An 8,378-nucleotide genomic window follows, 5' to 3' on the forward strand; every position below is an offset into this window, starting at 1 on the left:
GAGTCCCAGTAATTTATTTTTGCTTTTGTTTGTTTCCCTTGCCTCAGGAGACATATCTAGAAATAAGTTGCTATGGCTAATATCGGAAGTTACAGCCCGCGTTTTCTTCTAGGGTTTTTTGTTTGTTTGTTTGTTTTTTATGATTTCAGATCTCACATTTAGGTTTTAAATTCATTTTGAGTTTATTTTTGTGTGTGGTGTTAAAAATCTGGTCCAGTTTCATTATGTTGGAGGTCACTGTCCAGTTTTCCCAACACCATGTGTTGAACAGATGGTCTTTTTCCCATTGCATGTTTGTTCTTGCTTTGTTGAAGATTCATTGACCATATAATTATGGCTTTATTTCTGGATTTTTCTATTCTGCTGATCTACATGTCTGTTTTTGTGCCAGTACCATGCTGTCTTGATGACTACAGCTTTGTAATATAACTTGAAGTCCAGAATGGTGATGCCTCCAGCTTTCCTTTTCTTTTTCAATGTTGCTTTGGTGATTCAGGTTCTTTTGTGGTTCCATACAGATTTTAAGATGTTTCTAGCTCTGTGAAACATGCTCTTGTTGGGTCCATTATCAAAGGAACGAGACTGAGACAAAGTGAAAGTTATGCAAAGCCTTATTTTATGCCAAGCATTGGAAGTTAGACTGACTGGCCAAGGGAATGAGACTGAAACAAAGTGAAAGTTATGTAAAGCTTTATTCTTTGCTAATCATTAGAAGTCAGACTGACCAGCCAGGGCTGCCTCTGAAGAGAGCAACACCCCTTGGTCTTACAGGCTAGTTTTTATAGGGCACAATTGCAGACATCTACATATGTGGCTTTGGCTGATTGGATGTCTCCTACCTGTGTGTTTTAGTAACGGTTACCTGGAACCGATACTAGTAACTGCTGAGGAGTTTATTAAACAACAAATGGCCTTGTTTTAGGTACGTGTTTTAGCAACGGTTACCTGGAACCGGTATCAGTAACTGCTGAGGCATTTATTAAACAACAAAATGGCTACCCAGGCAACAAAATGGCTATCTAGGCAACATGGAGTCACTCTGGCTAAGCAGGCCCAGGCAGGCCCTAGGTTTTAACATGTTTTAACATGGAATTGACCCCAACACTCTTGGTATTTTGATAGGAATTATAGTAAACGTGTGGACTGCTTTGGTAGTATAGAGAGTTTAACAATATTTGTTCTTCTAATCCAAGAGCATGGAATGTCTTTCCATTTCTTTATGTCGTCTTGAACTTAGTGTTTTTGTTTTCAGAGCACAGGTCTTTCACTACTTTATGTAGGTTTATTCCTGGGCATCTTATTACTTTTGGTATAATTGCGGTTTTCTTAATTTCTCTGTCTCTTGCTTATTGTTGGTGTATAGAAAGGGAACAGATTTCTGTACATTTATTTTGTATCCTGTGACTTTACCGTATTTGTGTGTTAGGTCTAGCAGTTTTTTGGCAGTCTTTCAGGTTTTCTATGTATAGTATCATGTCATCCACAAATAGTGAAAGTTTTAATTCTTCCTTACCAATTCAGATTCCTTTGATATTTTTAATTGTCTGACTGCTGTGGCTAGTGTTTCCAGTGCTATGCTGAATAAATGGTAAGAGTGGACCTCCTGTCTTGTTTCCGGCCTGAGAGGAAAAACTCTCAGTTTTTCCCCATTAAAGATGAAATGAGCTGTGGGCTTTTCATATATGGCCTTTATTATGTTGAGGTGTGTTCCCTTTAAGCCTATTTTATTGAGGGTCTTTATCATGAATGGATGTTGTACTTTGTCAAATGGTTTTTCTGCATCTGTTGAAATGATCATATGGTTCCTGTCCTTTCTCTTGTGGATGTGCGGTATTACTTTGATTTGTGAATACTGAACCAGCCTTGCAACCCAGGAATAAATACCACTTGATCATCGTGAATGACTTTTTAATGTATTGTTGAATTCAATTTATTAGTATTTTCGGCAGAATTTTTGCATCTATGTTCATCAGGGATATTGTCCCGTAGTTCTTTTTTTCAGTGGTATCTTTTCTTTTTCTGGTTTTGGTATCAGGGTAATACTGGCCTCATAAAATGAATTTAGAAGTTTTCCTTTTCTGTTTTTTGAAATAGTTTAAGAAGAATAGGTATTAACTCTTCTTTTTTTTTTAAGATTTTAAAGATTTTTATTTATTTATTTGACAAAGATCACAAGTAGGCAGAGAGGCAGGCAGAGAGAGAGGAGGAAGCAGGTTCTCCGCTTATGCTTAGTGGAGAGCCCAATTTGGGGCTTGATCCCAGGACCCTGGGACCATGACCCAAGCCAAAGGCAGAGGCTTTAACCCACTTAGCCAGCCAGGTGTCCCAGTATTAACTCTTCTTTAAATGTTCCGTAGAATTTGCCTGTGATGTCATCTGGTTCTGGACTTTGGTTTGTTGGGAGCCCATGATCATTTATTTAACTCTCTCCACTGTCTCTTCACTGACCCAGGCACCCTGGCCATATATCTCTAATTGAAGATATTCACCAAGGCAAATGGCTTCATGAAAATAATTCTGGGGGCACCTGGGTGGCTCAGTGGATTAAAGCCTCTGCCTTCGGCTCAGGTCATGATCCCAGGGTCCTGGGATCGAGCCCCTCATTGGGCTCTCTGCTCAGCAGGAAGCCTGCTCCCCCCCCCCCACTGCCTCCCTCTCTGCCTACTTGTGATCTCTGTCTGTCAAATAAATAAATAAAAATCTTTAAAAAAAGAAAATAATTCTACAATTACCCAGATTAATCATGAAACTTTATCTTTAAAACAGTGTTCTAGTCTTTGAGTAAGATGGAAACAAACTTGATCCCAAATCTGTAGTGATGTTCAAGCCAATACAATAACCTGCTTGCCAAGAAGGACTCGCAAGTTCTCTTTGAAGTTACTACTAGAAGTTCTAAAATGGCAAAGAAGTGCAATGCCATTTAAAACCAAAGATAATCCCCCATAAGAAATAGGGGCAGAAGACATCACAGTTGCAGTCTGCTCACTTTGGATTAACTGAGGAATACATACTAAAATTAATGCTGTTATGGCTGAGTTTTCACGTCCGAGAGACCACCAAGGAGCCAAGCACCGATGCAATCACATGAGGGTTTATTTGAAAAGCTTAAGCTTGGGCCCAAGTATACCCAACTCAGTGGAATAGGGACTTGGACCCCAAACCAGATTACAGTTAGAGTTTTTAAAGGCAGAGTAGGGATGGACTCGGTGGTGGGTGAGGACAAAGGGGATTAGGGATGGTGTAAGTCTCTAAGGAATTTTGGAAGCAAGGTCTCCAGGTCCTTGAGGGGCTAGCTATTGTTGGGAGAAAGGTTATTTATTACCAATTATAAAAATCTTCTCGTGAGACCCTTTAGATGTATGTCAGTGGGCCATATACTTGGGAATGATTCTCGACACTATCTTGGAGGTTTAGAGATAAAGTTTCCTAAAGGAATTGTTAAAGTAGACTTACAGGATTCTGGTTGGACCTGTCGGGGTAGGGGGTCGGTCAGGCTAGGATTGTCCTTAGCAAAACCTCAAGGTGAGGGCAGTTAAGTCCCCAGGGCAGACCCACTCTGTCTGTTTCAAGGGCTTGTCAGTAGGTAAAGAATTTTAATGATTTTCTTCTGCCTCTGTTACCCACATCAGCTAAACTTGAAGTGAAATGGCCTTAATTTTCTCGGCTTCCACAACACTAGGAGTACTGTACAGGGAAATAGCTACAGGCTTTGGGGATTTCCACTTCTAGTTCTGTAGGAGTAGTTTGTTGCTGACCAATGTTCCTACTAACTGAAAAGCTGAAGGAAAACAAAACAATACCCTGTTTGAAAGCTTTGGAACGCAACTAAGGCAGCCAACACTTAAGCTAAAATTCCAGAGAAAAATGGAACCCACTGAGATGAGCTTGATATTCTTTTCCACCTTTCTTTTGAAGCCTCAGTTGGTTTATAAGCTGCTTGGTTAGAGATGCTTATGAGTCAAGAAGAAAATGGTTGTTAAAAAGTTAAGCTAAAGAAAGGTTTTAGCAATCTTCTGAGACTTTGAACAGATAAAGGTCAAAACAGACAAGGCAACCCCAAAACGAGGTGTAAATACCCAAAAAAGAAATGCAGAGAAGTGAGCCTAATTGCCTGAACTGCTTTTCTGCTCTAGGCATTTAGTAATTCCTTAGTGATCCTAACCCAGAGGCAGGGATGCTAACGAGGAAGTGGCTGCCAAGAGGTTGAGAAAGTCACCTGCGGTGGGAAAAGGAGCTGACTTGTCTTTCGGTCAAGCAATGTTTCTGCTAAAGCCGGAAGGAACTCTCTACAAGCAGTTGGTAAATTTTTTTCTCATGGAGGTTTGAGTTCACAATTTCGAGGTTCCTTTCCACATGTACTATTGTTGGATTTATCTAAAATAAATAGAGCCAGGTTTCCTGTTGTCAGAGAACAAAGTTATAAGTGAGTACAGGGGGATGCTGGAATGCTAGAATGGACCCTATGGTTTGGGATTCGAGTAGGAGATAGAAATATGAATAAAGATGTGGAGATAAATACAGATTTTGTTAAAAGAGAAGCTGAGGCACAATAACATTTTCAGGGGCTCATGTGAGCATACATCTAGTCCAATTGGATAGCACCAAACTGAAAGTGGCTGGGTTGCCCCAGGAACAAGAGCTAAGAGAGAGGTTTTTATAGAAAGACCAGAGAAACAAAACAAGGACATTATTTGATTGGCTGTAGCTTAAGAGTTTGGCTTCTCTGGGAAAGCTCAATTGAGTGCTTTGACTCTGGCTTAGGTTTTGGTTTACTTACATAGTCTATCTACCAAGGCATTAGAACCACCCCGATTTAATGGCTTCCTTGTTTAATTATTATAACAACATATATATATTATATACATTCATATGTTATACATATATGCTTATGGCTTAAAAATCCCAAATTTATTATGTTAACATTCCGTAGGTTAGAAGACCAATACATGAACCATTGGGCTAAAATCAAGGTGTCAGCCGGCATTCCTTTCTGGAAGCTTAAGAAGAGACTACATTTCCTTGTCTTTCCAGCTTCTAGAGGCCTCTCTCTAATCCTTGCACATGCCCCCCTATATTTTAAAAATAGCAATGGGGAAGTATCAGATCTTTCCCATGCTGCCATCTTTCTTTGGCAATACCTAGCAAAGATCTGTTTTGTGAATATAGTGGACCCACCTGTATTAACCCAGGATAATCTCCCCATTTCTAGGTCCTTAACCTTAATCACATTTGCAGTGTCTCTTTTACCATGTCAGGTGACATAGTCACCAGTGCTGAAGATTATCTTACAGAAATCTGCAAATATGTCAATCTAGGCTTCATGTATTTGGGGGCTATATTGTTATCTGCATATACTTGTATATAAGGTCCAAATTTTTATTTTTTATTTTTATCTTTTTAACATCAGAATTTTTAAAATTTTCTTGTGAAATACATCTTTTCTCCTCCTGTAATTAGTGATTTTATTGTCAGTAATGCTATTTGCCTTAATGTGTAATTCATCTCATGTTACACTTAGTTATAGCAACAAAAGATCATGATGAATACAAAAAGGAGGCAAATCCCAGGAGTGATGGAAAAATGTATGGCATAAAATGGGCATCAGATCTTAGAAACAAGCACTCCCAAGCAGATTTGAGGGAAAAAAAAAATGAAGCCAAAATAATCATGAAATCTATGAGAGAAAAAAATTTTTCAATTAAAATAAACATATAAACAACAACCTTGAGACTTGACAGTGCAAGGATACTCCATATTTTCATTAAATTTGAGGAAAGCATTATTCTTGCAATTTAAAAACAAAAAACTCACCCAGAATTCAGTTTAAAAAAAATAAACAATAAAAAACCAGGACCAAAATAGAGAGCCATGTGGCAGAGCTCAGTCTAAATTTTCCTGCACAGTGTTAAATTTTGGAAAATGCAATGCTGAGAGGAAATTTATGATGTCATAATTTTATACTCAGTCAATTTTCATTCATGTGTGAAGAGAATTTCGGATATGCAAAATACAGCTGTTTCAGAAATCGTGCCTCAATCAAGAGTAGCTCCTTTTCCGCATCTTCCTTAATCACTTGATTCTTCTAAAAGTGATCGAGAATATATTCAGAATACCAAAAATGACAGATTACTAAAAAAGGAAGTCTCCCACCCAAAATAATATAAATAATACTAGTTGACCGCCAGCTGTGGACCCTACAGTTGGGTCCCTCCATCTCAGAAACCGAAAGTCACTGCTGTTCATAGAGAAGCTTTGTGAACAGTGAGCCTGGCAACTGCTTCCAATGGGGAGGGTGTCCTAACCACCCATTTATAACCCAAATGACTGATGGTGATCATTTCTAATTATATTTTTTCTCTTTTGAGTAGGGGCCACTGAGAGCCAGCCCTCCCTATTTTCTAGCAGGCATGTCACAAAAAGAGCAAGATGCATAACTTTTCCGGGCCTGGGAAGAAATATATGAATTTTGCGGATGATTACTTTGTGTTCTGCCATCAGTCTTTCAAATACTTTTGCAGCACTTACACATTTTCTCCTGGATGACTTGTTCAAAGGCCTTGTGGTGTCCTCGCTCTGGAGTCAACAGCGCACATTTATCAATTCCAATTCTCAGATGAAGGAAAATCACATCACGGTTATTTGCTCACAAACAGAAAATTTCCATTTTCCAGAACAATGATTTATGTAAATTTCTGTTTAAATAAATACAGTGTGTCATTCAGCTAAAAGATGACTTATTAAAAAAGAATAAGGAATTATTTATCTAAAAATGAATGAAGCCAGTAAAATAAGGAATTCTTAACATATGAAGAGTCCTTATGCATGGATTTAGCTGAGCAGTGGTATCTTGAAAGACATCTAAACGACATACATAGATTATTGAGCAAATAACAATGGCTAACAAACATAGCAGATGTTCAGTGTCACTGACAATAGAAAATACTTAAAAATGGTTGATATCATTTTTGCCTAGCTACAGAGTAAATATAAAAAAAAAACAAGAATCTTGCTTCCAAGGAGGGAATGTGTTAAAGGATGCAGTGCAGATGGGCACACGGCCTGGGCCAGGAGGAAGAGACAACGACACGTCAAGCTCACAATCATTTACTTGTTGGCCAATGACGGACCTCATGGGAGATACTCAGGCTTGTTTACTCTGTCTGATGCATGAGCCAGTTAGCCCAAGAAGTCTTAGTGCAGAGGATTCAGGACTCTCCTGTGAATACGAAAACCACAGTGAGCCCAGCTGGAACCTGTGATTCGCATGGCGGCTGACCCTCTACAGATCCACGCTGCGTGTTAGCTGGAGGAGAAATGGAAACAACTGCTAGGGTGAAACTTTGCAAACCACGTGGTCCCAGCAGGGTCTCAGGGGCTCCCTCATTCAGGCATTCATTCCTCCAGGGAAAGATCTTCTACCTTTCTCCTCTTGTTTGCTGTGCGCTTTGGCAATTTGAGGGATCCAAAATATCAATGGTGACAGGATAGGGTGGCAGTGGTGGCCAGTGGAGACAGCAGTGACCAGTGGAAAGAAGTGACATCCATTTGGTATCCTGGCATTTGCAGGATAACAGCACCTAGTGGGAGAACCGTGTTATCTGCAACATAACGCTGGGCATTTAGTTGACCAGCTAGCATTGGCTAGATCCCAGTAGGGACTTTCAGAAGTACTTGGGACTGGGGTCTTATGATAACAGGATTTCTTCTGTACCCACAGACCCTAAAGCTTGAATGAAAAATGATTCAGATTTGTAAAAAAAGGAAAAGAAAGGAAAGTATGAGAAAAGACAGAAATATTCCAAAATGCAAATAAGAACTGTGTTAGCTTTTGCATTATTGGTAGAATTATAGGTGACTTTATTTTTGTGTCTCTTCAAGTTTTAAAATATGAAATATAAAAAATTAAGAGGAGGGGCGCCTGGGTGGCTCAGTGGGTTAAGCCTCTGCCTTCAGCTCAGGTCATGATCCCAGGGTCCTGGGATCTAGCCCTGCATCGGGCTCTCTGCTCAGCAGGGAGCCTGCCTCCACCTCTCTCTCTGCCTGCCTCTCTGCCTACTTGTGATCTCTGTCTGTCAAATAAATAAATAAAATCTTTAAAAAAAATTAAAAATTAAGAGGAAAGTAGGTGCAAAATGATGAAACAATGAAGTTGTGAGGCCTGTTTTAAGCATTTGAAGTGGGAGACATTGAATGATTTATAGGATCACTGGGGAGTCTGCATAATATAGTAGTTATTTGGAGGTTCTGGGTTCACATCACAGAGCCACCACTCCCTGTCTATGTAACTGTGGACAATTTAACTTTCTGATCTTCAGTTTCCTCAGGTGTAAAATGGGGGTAACAATACTGTTTACCTCATAGGCATGTTCTTCTCTGAC

The sequence above is a fragment of the Lontra canadensis genome, unplaced genomic scaffold (assembly GCF_010015895.1).
Source record: "Lontra canadensis isolate GAN:19392208 unplaced genomic scaffold, GSC_riverotter_1.0 scaffold1, whole genome shotgun sequence".
Classification (NCBI taxonomy): Eukaryota; Metazoa; Chordata; class Mammalia; order Carnivora; family Mustelidae; genus Lontra; species Lontra canadensis.